This window comes from Oryctolagus cuniculus, chromosome 10 (genome assembly GCF_051225735.1).
Source record: "Oryctolagus cuniculus isolate XC-2025 breed Fujian yellow rabbit chromosome 10, ASM5122573v1, whole genome shotgun sequence".
Lineage (NCBI taxonomy): Eukaryota > Metazoa > Chordata > Mammalia > Lagomorpha > Leporidae > Oryctolagus > Oryctolagus cuniculus.
The window spans coordinates 74674913-74687366 of record NC_142876.1 but is presented as its reverse complement, the minus strand read 5'-3'; the positions used below and the strand labels follow the sequence as shown (position 1 = coordinate 74687366).

Genomic DNA, 12454 nt, shown 5'->3' with positions numbered 1-12454 from the left:
CCAGGCCCCCCTTGAGTGCGCGCACGCACAGCCGCCGCCGCCGCCGCCGCCGCCGCCTCCGCCGCCGCCGCCGCCTCCTCCTCCTCCTCCTCCTGCCCGCTCCCCGCTCTCACTCCCATTCCCATTCCCATTCCCATTCCCATTCCCACTCCCGCTCCCGCTCCCGCTGCCGCTTCTCCTCCGCCTCCTCCCTCTTTTCTCTTCTCTTCTCTTCTCCTCCTCCCCCCCCCTCCTCCTCAGCCGCCCTCCGCCTAGCCCTGCACCAGTGCCCGAACTCCAGCCCTCCGCCTGCCCAGCCCAGGACCTGCAGCACCGGGCGCCCAGTCGGCACGCTGCCGCCAAGCCAAGGGGAGCCAACCTCCTCCGGCTGCCGCTGGCCACAGGGAACTCCTACTCTCTCTTTCTAGGCCGGATCCCCTGCCTGCCGCCATCGCCCAGCCACACGCCAGCCGTGCCCGGCAGCCTCCACGCCTGCCCAGGGCTGCGCCCCGCGGCTCGCGGGTCCCGGCACCAGGGGGTTCGGCGCCCCACACCACCGCGGCCCGGGCCTTCCCTCCTACCCGGCCGCCAGCAGCCCCCCCACCGCTGACGCACAGGTCGCCCGCCCTCCCCCGGCACGGCCGCCGCGCCTCCACACACTCCCACGCCGCGAGGACAGCTGAGGGCCTGGGGACCCTTGTCCCCGCTCGGTCACGGGGGCCCAAGTGGGGCAGCAGGTCGGGAAGGAGGGCGGCAGCGCACGGAATCACCCCCGCCGCACGCTCGCGTGGGCACTCACACACACACACACACACACACACACACACGCCTACACAAGGGGCACACAGTCGCACACCCCGACACCCTTCGTGGCACAGAGGGATTTCCGTCCTCAGCGCCCGTTCCCTCACGGGAGGGTGGGGCGCTTCAGCGCGACCCGCACCCTCCAGCCCGGCAGCCAGTTCGAGACTGTCGCTCCCCCTCTTCATGGAGGAACGACACAGGACCCTGCGCTGTTCTTTCGTCTGCTCGGCCCTCCCCGGGTTTGCTGCTGGTTCTTCCCGGGTTGGCTACCGTCCCTTCCACCTCCGTGGAAGGGCGGTTCCCCCTGCCACATTCCCCACTTCCGCGGGGGAGCGGCACACCGCCGGCCGGCCGGCCGGCTCTCTCGGGGGCTGCACAGGTGTTCCCCTTAGATGTTCCTGGTGCATGTTGTCTCTCTCCTCCTTTATAGTCCTCTTCCGCCAATCCCAACTCGGCTGCCCACACGCCAAGTACGCTGCTCTCCTCCAATCAGGAGCAGGATCAGCTCCTGGAGGTCATCACTCAAGTTGGCAAGAGGCAGCTGCATAGAAGCTGTTTTCTCCTCTCCCAGCGCCATATTGTGGGAGAGCAGATGCATAGAATAAGTCTTAATTCCAGTAACTCAGTCCAATCCGAGTTGCTCCCCACAGAGACCACAGGCTGTGTGCTGCCTGCCTGCCACGGACCCTCTGTCCCGGGGAGGTCCTGTGGGCACGCAGCCTGTGGCCGCGGGTCTCTGCCTGGCCTGCCAAAAGGGTGCCCCGTTTGGATGCTGTGTGAGTCAGGGCTGATGGGGGAGAGGGGGACAGAGAGAGGAGAGAGAGACAGAGAGAGAGAGAGAAAGAGAGAGAGACGTGTAGGTGTTGGTGTAAGTCAGAGACAGAGGGAGAGGGTGCCTGTATTGCCTGCGAGGCTTGGTGTGGGGTCCCTCCTTTGCGCTCTGGAGGGCTTCCGCGGCTGTGGCGCGTGGCCGCCGCACGGCCAGGTGGCGCAGAGGGCCCGCGGGTTGGGCTGCGCGAGGCACCGGGCCCTGAGTGGTGGGCAACCGCGCCCTGGCGTCGTCTTCGGGCGGTGGTCGTGGTCGTGGTCGTGGTCACAGTCATTGGGCTCCCTGGGAGACAGGAGCCCGGGAGGGGCGGTGGGAGTGCAGGTGCCGGGAGCTGCTGGTGCGGCGGGCTGCGGGGTTGGGGCGGCCGGCAGGGGAGCGCCCTGGCGGGCGGTGAGTCGCTGGTTTGGGGTTGGAGGGGGCGCGCTGGATGGCGCGGGGCGTGGCCTGTGTCCCGGGGTGGGCCCCGGGGTTGGCGGTGGGGCTGCGGCAGCCGGGGACAGCTGGCCGGCCCGCCCGTGCCCGTGCCCGTGCCCGTGCCCGTGCCCAGGCCCAGGCCCAGGCCCAGGCCCGAGGCGCGGGCGGGCTGGGGCTGCCAGGTGGAGGGGTCGGGCTTCTGCCCCCTGCTGGAGCTGCGTTGGGGGTCGCAGGGGTCCCGGCGTGCGGGCTGGCGGATGGGGGCGTGGCTAGGCAGCCAGCCAAAGGCGAGCAAAAGGGGAGGGTGCCGCGGGGCAAAAGCCTACAGCACCCGGTATTCCCAGGCGGTCTCCCATCCAAGTACTAACCAGGCCCGACCCTGCTTAGCTTCCGAGATCAGACGAGATCGGGCGCGTTCAGGGTGGTATGGCCGTAGACGCCAGAGGCCGCCTCCAGGCCCCCCTTGAGTGCGCGCACGCACAGCCGCCGCCGCCGCCGCCGCCGCCGCCTCCGCCGCCGCCGCCGCCTCCTCCTCCTCCTCCTCCTGCCCGCTCCCCGCTCTCACTCCCATTCCCATTCCCATTCCCATTCCCATTCCCACTCCCGCTCCCGCTCCCGCTGCCGCTTCTCCTCCGCCTCCTCCCTCTTTTCTCTTCTCTTCTCTTCTCCTCCTCCCCCCCCCTCCTCCTCAGCCGCCCTCCGCCTAGCCCTGCACCAGTGCCCGAACTCCAGCCCTCCGCCTGCCCAGCCCAGGACCTGCAGCACCGGGCGCCCAGTCGGCACGCTGCCGCCAAGCCAAGGGGAGCCAACCTCCTCCGGCTGCCGCTGGCCACAGGGAACTCCTACTCTCTCTTTCTAGGCCGGATCCCCTGCCTGCCGCCATCGCCCAGCCACACGCCAGCCGTGCCCGGCAGCCTCCACGCCTGCCCAGGGCTGCGCCCCGCGGCTCGCGGGTCCCGGCACCAGGGGGTTCGGCGCCCCACACCACCGCGGCCCGGGCCTTCCCTCCTACCCGGCCGCCAGCAGCCCCCCCACCGCTGACGCACAGGTCGCCCGCCCTCCCCCGGCACGGCCGCCGCGCCTCCACACACTCCCACGCCGCGAGGACAGCTGAGGGCCTGGGGACCCTTGTCCCCGCTCGGTCACGGGGGCCCAAGTGGGGCAGCAGGTCGGGAAGGAGGGCGGCAGCGCACGGAATCACCCCCGCCGCACGCTCGCGTGGGCACTCACACACACACACACACACACACACACACGCCTACACAAGGGGCACACAGTCGCACACCCCGACACCCTTCGTGGCACAGAGGGATTTCCGTCCTCAGCGCCCGTTCCCTCACGGGAGGGTGGGGCGCTTCAGCGCGACCCGCACCCTCCAGCCCGGCAGCCAGTTCGAGACTGTCGCTCCCCCTCTTCATGGAGGAACGACACAGGACCCTGCGCTGTTCTTTCGTCTGCTCGGCCCTCCCCGGGTTTGCTGCTGGTTCTTCCCGGGTTGGCTACCGTCCCTTCCACCTCCGTGGAAGGGCGGTTCCCCCTGCCACATTCCCCACTTCCGCGGGGGAGCGGCACACCGCCGGCCGGCCGGCCGGCTCTCTCGGGGGCTGCACAGGTGTTCCCCTTAGATGTTCCTGGTGCATGTTGTCTCTCTCCTCCTTTATAGTCCTCTTCCGCCAATCCCAACTCGGCTGCCCACACGCCAAGTACGCTGCTCTCCTCCAATCAGGAGCAGGATCAGCTCCTGGAGGTCATCACTCAAGTTGGCAAGAGGCAGCTGCATAGAAGCTGTTTTCTCCTCTCCCAGCGCCATATTGTGGGAGAGCAGATGCATAGAATAAGTCTTAATTCCAGTAACTCAGTCCAATCCGAGTTGCTCCCCACAGAGACCACAGGCTGTGTGCTGCCTGCCTGCCACGGACCCTCTGTCCCGGGGAGGTCCTGTGGGCACGCAGCCTGTGGCCGCGGGTCTCTGCCTGGCCTGCCAAAAGGGTGCCCCGTTTGGATGCTGTGTGAGTCAGGGCTGATGGGGGAGAGGGGGACAGAGAGAGGAGAGAGAGACAGAGAGAGAGAGAGAAAGAGAGAGAGACGTGTAGGTGTTGGTGTAAGTCAGAGACAGAGGGAGAGGGTGCCTGTATTGCCTGCGAGGCTTGGTGTGGGGTCCCTCCTTTGCGCTCTGGAGGGCTTCCGCGGCTGTGGCGCGTGGCCGCCGCACGGCCAGGTGGCGCAGAGGGCCCGCGGGTTGGGCTGCGCGAGGCACCGGGCCCTGAGTGGTGGGCAACCGCGCCCTGGCGTCGTCTTCGGGCGGTGGTCGTGGTCGTGGTCGTGGTCACAGTCATTGGGCTCCCTGGGAGACAGGAGCCCGGGAGGGGCGGTGGGAGTGCAGGTGCCGGGAGCTGCTGGTGCGGCGGGCTGCGGGGTTGGGGCGGCCGGCAGGGGAGCGCCCTGGCGGGCGGTGAGTCGCTGGTTTGGGGTTGGAGGGGGCGCGCTGGATGGCGCGGGGCGTGGCCTGTGTCCCGGGGTGGGCCCCGGGGTTGGCGGTGGGGCTGCGGCAGCCGGGGACAGCTGGCCGGCCCGCCCGTGCCCGTGCCCGTGCCCGTGCCCGTGCCCAGGCCCAGGCCCAGGCCCAGGCCCGAGGCGCGGGCGGGCTGGGGCTGCCAGGTGGAGGGGTCGGGCTTCTGCCCCCTGCTGGAGCTGCGTTGGGGGTCGCAGGGGTCCCGGCGTGCGGGCTGGCGGATGGGGGCGTGGCTAGGCAGCCAGCCAAAGGCGAGCAAAAGGGGAGGGTGCCGCGGGGCAAAAGCCTACAGCACCCGGTATTCCCAGGCGGTCTCCCATCCAAGTACTAACCAGGCCCGACCCTGCTTAGCTTCCGAGATCAGACGAGATCGGGCGCGTTCAGGGTGGTATGGCCGTAGACGCCAGAGGCTGCCTCCAGGCCCCTCTTGAGTGCGCGCCCGCACAGCCGCCGCCGCCGCCGCCGCCGCCGCCGCCGCCTCCTCCTCCTCCTCCTGCCCGCTCCCCGCTCTCACTCCCATTCCCATTCCCATTCCCATTCCCATTCCCATTCCCATTCCCACTCCCGCTCCCGCTCCCGCTGCCGCTTCTCCTCCGCCTCCTCCCTCTTTTCTCTTCTCTTCTCTTCTCCTCCTCCCCCCCCCTCCTCCTCAGCCGCCCTCCGCCTAGCCCTGCACCAGTGCCCGAACTCCAGCCCTCCGCCTGCCCAGCCCAGGACCTGCAGCACCGGGCGCCCAGTCGGCACGCTGCCGCCAAGCCAAGGGGAGCCAACCTCCTCCGGCTGCCGCTGGCCACAGGGAACTCCTACTCTCTCTTTCTAGGCCGGATCCCCTGCCTGCCGCCATCGCCCAGCCACACGCCAGCCGTGCCCGGCAGCCTCCACGCCTGCCCAGGGCTGCGCCCCGCGGCTCGCGGGTCCCGGCACCAGGGGGTTCGGCGCCCCACACCACCGCGGCCCGGGCCTTCCCTCCTACCCGGCCGCCAGCAGCCCCCCCACCGCTGACGCACAGGTCGCCCGCCCTCCCCCGGCACGGCCGCCGCGCCTCCACACACTCCCACGCCGCGAGGACAGCTGAGGGCCTGGGGACCCTTGTCCCCGCTCGGTCACGGGGGCCCAAGTGGGGCAGCAGGTCGGGAAGGAGGGCGGCAGCGCACGGAATCACCCCCGCCGCACGCTCGCGTGGGCACTCACACACACACACACACACACACACACACGCCTACACAAGGGGCACACAGTCGCACACCCCGACACCCTTCGTGGCACAGAGGGATTTCCGTCCTCAGCGCCCGTTCCCTCACGGGAGGGTGGGGCGCTTCAGCGCGACCCGCACCCTCCAGCCCGGCAGCCAGTTCGAGACTGTCGCTCCCCCTCTTCATGGAGGAACGACACAGGACCCTGCGCTGTTCTTTCGTCTGCTCGGCCCTCCCCGGGTTTGCTGCTGGTTCTTCCCGGGTTGGCTACCGTCCCTTCCACCTCCGTGGAAGGGCGGTTCCCCCTGCCACATTCCCCACTTCCGCGGGGGAGCGGCACACCGCCGGCCGGCCGGCCGGCTCTCTCGGGGGCTGCACAGGTGTTCCCCTTAGATGTTCCTGGTGCATGTTGTCTCTCTCCTCCTTTATAGTCCTCTTCCGCCAATCCCAACTCGGCTGCCCACACGCCAAGTACGCTGCTCTCCTCCAATCAGGAGCAGGATCAGCTCCTGGAGGTCATCACTCAAGTTGGCAAGAGGCAGCTGCATAGAAGCTGTTTTCTCCTCTCCCAGCGCCATATTGTGGGAGAGCAGATGCATAGAATAAGTCTTAATTCCAGTAACTCAGTCCAATCCGAGTTGCTCCCCACAGAGACCACAGGCTGTGTGCTGCCTGCCTGCCACGGACCCTCTGTCCCGGGGAGGTCCTGTGGGCACGCAGCCTGTGGCCGCGGGTCTCTGCCTGGCCTGCCAAAAGGGTGCCCCGTTTGGATGCTGTGTGAGTCAGGGCTGATGGGGGAGAGGGGGACAGAGAGAGGAGAGAGAGACAGAGAGAGAGAGAGAAAGAGAGAGAGACGTGTAGGTGTTGGTGTAAGTCAGAGACAGAGGGAGAGGGTGCCTGTATTGCCTGCGAGGCTTGGTGTGGGGTCCCTCCTTTGCGCTCTGGAGGGCTTCCGCGGCTGTGGCGCGTGGCCGCCGCACGGCCAGGTGGCGCAGAGGGCCCGCGGGTTGGGCTGCGCGAGGCACCGGGCCCTGAGTGGTGGGCAACCGCGCCCTGGCGTCGTCTTCGGGCGGTGGTCGTGGTCGTGGTCGTGGTCACAGTCATTGGGCTCCCTGGGAGACAGGAGCCCGGGAGGGGCGGTGGGAGTGCAGGTGCCGGGAGCTGCTGGTGCGGCGGGCTGCGGGGTTGGGGCGGCCGGCAGGGGAGCGCCCTGGCGGGCGGTGAGTCGCTGGTTTGGGGTTGGAGGGGGCGCGCTGGATGGCGCGGGGCGTGGCCTGTGTCCCGGGGTGGGCCCCGGGGTTGGCGGTGGGGCTGCGGCAGCCGGGGACAGCTGGCCGGCCCGCCCGTGCCCGTGCCCGTGCCCGTGCCCGTGCCCAGGCCCAGGCCCAGGCCCAGGCCCGAGGCGCGGGCGGGCTGGGGCTGCCAGGTGGAGGGGTCGGGCTTCTGCCCCCTGCTGGAGCTGCGTTGGGGGTCGCAGGGGTCCCGGCGTGCGGGCTGGCGGATGGGGGCGTGGCTAGGCAGCCAGCCAAAGGCGAGCAAAAGGGGAGGGTGCCGCGGGGCAAAAGCCTACAGCACCCGGTATTCCCAGGCGGTCTCCCATCCAAGTACTAACCAGGCCCGACCCTGCTTAGCTTCCGAGATCAGACGAGATCGGGCGCGTTCAGGGTGGTATGGCCGTAGACGCCAGAGGCTGCCTCCAGGCCCCTCTTGAGTGCGCGCCCGCACAGCCGCCGCCGCCGCCGCCGCCGCCGCCGCCGCCTCCTCCTCCTCCTCCTGCCCGCTCCCCGCTCTCACTCCCATTCCCATTCCCATTCCCATTCCCATTCCCATTCCCATTCCCACTCCCGCTCCCGCTCCCGCTGCCGCTTCTCCTCCGCCTCCTCCCTCTTTTCTCTTCTCTTCTCTTCTCCTCCTCCCCCCCCCTCCTCCTCAGCCGCCCTCCGCCTAGCCCTGCACCAGTGCCCGAACTCCAGCCCTCCGCCTGCCCAGCCCAGGACCTGCAGCACCGGGCGCCCAGTCGGCACGCTGCCGCCAAGCCAAGGGGAGCCAACCTCCTCCGGCTGCCGCTGGCCACAGGGAACTCCTACTCTCTCTTTCTAGGCCGGATCCCCTGCCTGCCGCCATCGCCCAGCCACACGCCAGCCGTGCCCGGCAGCCTCCACGCCTGCCCAGGGCTGCGCCCCGCGGCTCGCGGGTCCCGGCACCAGGGGGTTCGGCGCCCCACACCACCGCGGCCCGGGCCTTCCCTCCTACCCGGCCGCCAGCAGCCCCCCCACCGCTGACGCACAGGTCGCCCGCCCTCCCCCGGCACGGCCGCCGCGCCTCCACACACTCCCACGCCGCGAGGACAGCTGAGGGCCTGGGGACCCTTGTCCCCGCTCGGTCACGGGGGCCCAAGTGGGGCAGCAGGTCGGGAAGGAGGGCGGCAGCGCACGGAATCACCCCCGCCGCACGCTCGCGTGGGCACTCACACACACACACACACACACACACACACGCCTACACAAGGGGCACACAGTCGCACACCCCGACACCCTTCGTGGCACAGAGGGATTTCCGTCCTCAGCGCCCGTTCCCTCACGGGAGGGTGGGGCGCTTCAGCGCGACCCGCACCCTCCAGCCCGGCAGCCAGTTCGAGACTGTCGCTCCCCCTCTTCATGGAGGAACGACACAGGACCCTGCGCTGTTCTTTCGTCTGCTCGGCCCTCCCCGGGTTTGCTGCTGGTTCTTCCCGGGTTGGCTACCGTCCCTTCCACCTCCGTGGAAGGGCGGTTCCCCCTGCCACATTCCCCACTTCCGCGGGGGAGCGGCACACCGCCGGCCGGCCGGCCGGCTCTCTCGGGGGCTGCACAGGTGTTCCCCTTAGATGTTCCTGGTGCATGTTGTCTCTCTCCTCCTTTATAGTCCTCTTCCGCCAATCCCAACTCGGCTGCCCACACGCCAAGTACGCTGCTCTCCTCCAATCAGGAGCAGGATCAGCTCCTGGAGGTCATCACTCAAGTTGGCAAGAGGCAGCTGCATAGAAGCTGTTTTCTCCTCTCCCAGCGCCATATTGTGGGAGAGCAGATGCATAGAATAAGTCTTAATTCCAGTAACTCAGTCCAATCCGAGTTGCTCCCCACAGAGACCACAGGCTGTGTGCTGCCTGCCTGCCACGGACCCTCTGTCCCGGGGAGGTCCTGTGGGCACGCAGCCTGTGGCCGCGGGTCTCTGCCTGGCCTGCCAAAAGGGTGCCCCGTTTGGATGCTGTGTGAGTCAGGGCTGATGGGGGAGAGGGGGACAGAGAGAGGAGAGAGAGACAGAGAGAGAGAGAGAAAGAGAGAGAGACGTGTAGGTGTTGGTGTAAGTCAGAGACAGAGGGAGAGGGTGCCTGTATTGCCTGCGAGGCTTGGTGTGGGGTCCCTCCTTTGCGCTCTGGAGGGCTTCCGCGGCTGTGGCGCGTGGCCGCCGCACGGCCAGGTGGCGCAGAGGGCCCGCGGGTTGGGCTGCGCGAGGCACCGGGCCCTGAGTGGTGGGCAACCGCGCCCTGGCGTCGTCTTCGGGCGGTGGTCGTGGTCGTGGTCGTGGTCACAGTCATTGGGCTCCCTGGGAGACAGGAGCCCGGGAGGGGCGGTGGGAGTGCAGGTGCCGGGAGCTGCTGGTGCGGCGGGCTGCGGGGTTGGGGCGGCCGGCAGGGGAGCGCCCTGGCGGGCGGTGAGTCGCTGGTTTGGGGTTGGAGGGGGCGCGCTGGATGGCGCGGGGCGTGGCCTGTGTCCCGGGGTGGGCCCCGGGGTTGGCGGTGGGGCTGCGGCAGCCGGGGACAGCTGGCCGGCCCGCCCGTGCCCGTGCCCGTGCCCGTGCCCAGGCCCAGGCCCAGGCCCAGGCCCGAGGCGCGGGCGGGCTGGGGCTGCCAGGTGGAGGGGTCGGGCTTCTGCCCCCTGCTGGAGCTGCGTTGGGGGTCGCAGGGGTCCCGGCGTGCGGGCTGGCGGATGGGGGCGTGGCTAGGCAGCCAGCCAAAGGCGAGCAAAAGGGGAGGGTGCCGCGGGGCAAAAGCCTACAGCACCCGGTATTCCCAGGCGGTCTCCCATCCAAGTACTAACCAGGCCCGACCCTGCTTAGCTTCCGAGATCAGACGAGATCGGGCGCGTTCAGGGTGGTATGGCCGTAGACGCCAGAGGCCGCCTCCAGGCCCCCCTTGAGTGCGCGCACGCACAGCCGCCGCCGCCGCCGCCGCCGCCGCCGCCTCCGCCGCCGCCGCCGCCTCCTCCTCCTCCTCCTCCTCCTGCCCGCTCCCCGCTCTCACTCCCATTCCCATTCCCATTCCCATTCCCATTCCCATTCCCATTCCCACTCCCGCTCCCGCTCCCGCTGCCGCTTCTCCTCCGCCTCCTCCCTCTTTTCTCTTCTCTTCTCTTCTCCTCCTCCCCCCCCCTCCTCCTCAGCCGCCCTCCGCCTAGCCCTGCACCAGTGCCCGAACTCCAGCCCTCCGCCTGCCCAGCCCAGGACCTGCAGCACCGGGCGCCCAGTCGGCACGCTGCCGCCAAGCCAAGGGGAGCCAACCTCCTCCGGCTGCCGCTGGCCACAGGGAACTCCTACTCTCTCTTTCTAGGCCGGATCCCCTGCCTGCCGCCATCGCCCAGCCACACGCCAGCCGTGCCCGGCAGCCTCCACGCCTGCCCAGGGCTGCGCCCCGCGGCTCGCGGGTCCCGGCACCAGGGGGTTCGGCGCCCCACACCACCGCGGCCCGGGCCTTCCCTCCTACCCGGCCGCCAGCAGCCCCCCCACCGCTGACGCACAGGTCGCCCGCCCTCCCCCGGCACGGCCGCCGCGCCTCCACACACTCCCACGCCGCGAGGACAGCTGAGGGCCTGGGGACCCTTGTCCCCGCTCGGTCACGGGGGCCCAAGTGGGGCAGCAGGTCGGGAAGGAGGGCGGCAGCGCACGGAATCACCCCCGCCGCACGCTCGCGTGGGCACTCACACACACACACACACACACACACACACGCCTACACAAGGGGCACACAGTCGCACACCCCGACACCCTTCGTGGCACAGAGGGATTTCCGTCCTCAGCGCCCGTTCCCTCACGGGAGGGTGGGGCGCTTCAGCGCGACCCGCACCCTCCAGCCCGGCAGCCAGTTCGAGACTGTCGCTCCCCCTCTTCATGGAGGAACGACACAGGACCCTGCGCTGTTCTTTCGTCTGCTCGGCCCTCCCCGGGTTTGCTGCTGGTTCTTCCCGGGTTGGCTACCGTCCCTTCCACCTCCGTGGAAGGGCGGTTCCCCCTGCCACATTCCCCACTTCCGCGGGGGAGCGGCACACCGCCGGCCGGCCGGCCGGCTCTCTCGGGGGCTGCACAGGTGTTCCCCTTAGATGTTCCTGGTGCATGTTGTCTCTCTCCTCCTTTATAGTCCTCTTCCGCCAATCCCAACTCGGCTGCCCACACGCCAAGTACGCTGCTCTCCTCCAATCAGGAGCAGGATCAGCTCCTGGAGGTCATCACTCAAGTTGGCAAGAGGCAGCTGCATAGAAGCTGTTTTCTCCTCTCCCAGCGCCATATTGTGGGAGAGCAGATGCATAGAATAAGTCTTAATTCCAGTAACTCAGTCCAATCCGAGTTGCTCCCCACAGAGACCACAGGCTGTGTGCTGCCTGCCTGCCACGGACCCTCTGTCCCGGGGAGGTCCTGTGGGCACGCAGCCTGTGGCCGCGGGTCTCTGCCTGGCCTGCCAAAAGGGTGCCCCGTTTGGATGCTGTGTGAGTCAGGGCTGATGGGGGAGAGGGGGACAGAGAGAGGAGAGAGAGACAGAGAGAGAGAGAGAAAGAGAGAGAGACGTGTAGGTGTTGGTGTAAGTCAGAGACAGAGGGAGAGGGTGCCTGTATTGCCTGCGAGGCTTGGTGTGGGGTCCCTCCTTTGCGCTCTGGAGGGCTTCCGCGGCTGTGGCGCGTGGCCGCCGCACGGCCAGGTGGCGCAGAGGGCCCGCGGGTTGGGCTGCGCGAGGCACCGGGCCCTGAGTGGTGGGCAACCGCGCCCTGGCGTCGTCTTCGGGCGGTGGTCGTGGTCGTGGTCGTGGTCACAGTCATTGGGCTCCCTGGGAGACAGGAGCCCGGGAGGGGCGGTGGGAGTGCAGGTGCCGGGAGCTGCTGGTGCGGCGGGCTGCGGGGTTGGGGCGGCCGGCAGGGGAGCGCCCTGGCGGGCGGTGAGTCGCTGGTTTGGGGTTGGAGGGGGCGCGCTGGATGGCGCGGGGCGTGGCCTGTGTCCCGGGGTGGGCCCCGGGGTTGGCGGTGGGGCTGCGGCAGCCGGGGACAGCTGGCCGGCCCGCCCGTGCCCGTGCCCGTGCCCGTGCCCGTGCCCAGGCCCAGGCCCGAGGCGCGGGCGGGCTGGGGCTGCCAGGTGGAGGGGTCGGGCTTCTGCCCCCTGCTGGAGCTGCGTTGGGGGTCGCAGGGGTCCCGGCGTGCGGGCTGGCGGATGGGGGCGTGGCTAGGCAGCCAGCCAAAGGCGAGCAAAAGGGGAGGGTGCCGCGGGGCAAAAGCCTACAGCACCCGGTATTCCCAGGCGGTCTCCCATCCAAGTACTAACCAGGCCCGACCCTGCTTAGCTTCCGAGATCAGACGAGATCGGGCGCGTTCAGGGTGGTATGGCCGTAGACGCCAGAGGCCGCCTCCAGGCCCCCCTTGAGTGCGCGCACGCACAGCCGCCGCCGCCGCCGCCGCCGCCGCCTCCGCCGCCGCCGCCGCCGCC

The 12454-nt window shown here is 69.6% G+C and overlaps 5 non-coding genes across 5 annotated transcripts; all 5 read right to left on the bottom strand.

Moving 5' to 3' along the window:
* Nucleotides 1-2345: 2345 nt before the first annotated feature.
* LOC149124283 (5S ribosomal RNA) lies at nt 2346-2464 on the bottom strand. Its single transcript, XR_016215480.1, has one exon. It is a non-coding gene; the product is annotated as a 5S ribosomal RNA (ribosomal RNA).
* Nucleotides 2465-4821: 2357 nt separating this feature from the next.
* LOC149124282 (5S ribosomal RNA) lies at nt 4822-4940 on the bottom strand. The gene has a single exon (XR_016215479.1). It is a non-coding gene; the product is annotated as a 5S ribosomal RNA (ribosomal RNA).
* Nucleotides 4941-7294: 2354 nt separating this feature from the next.
* On the bottom strand, nt 7295-7413 carry LOC149124281 (5S ribosomal RNA). The gene has a single exon (XR_016215478.1). It is a non-coding gene; the product is annotated as a 5S ribosomal RNA (ribosomal RNA).
* Nucleotides 7414-9761: 2348 nt separating this feature from the next.
* LOC149124280 (5S ribosomal RNA) lies at nt 9762-9880 on the bottom strand. Its single transcript, XR_016215477.1, has one exon. It is a non-coding gene; the product is annotated as a 5S ribosomal RNA (ribosomal RNA).
* Nucleotides 9881-12243: 2363 nt separating this feature from the next.
* Nucleotides 12244-12362, bottom strand: LOC149124279 (5S ribosomal RNA). Its single transcript, XR_016215476.1, has one exon. It is a non-coding gene; the product is annotated as a 5S ribosomal RNA (ribosomal RNA).
* Nucleotides 12363-12454: the final 92 nt, after the last annotated feature.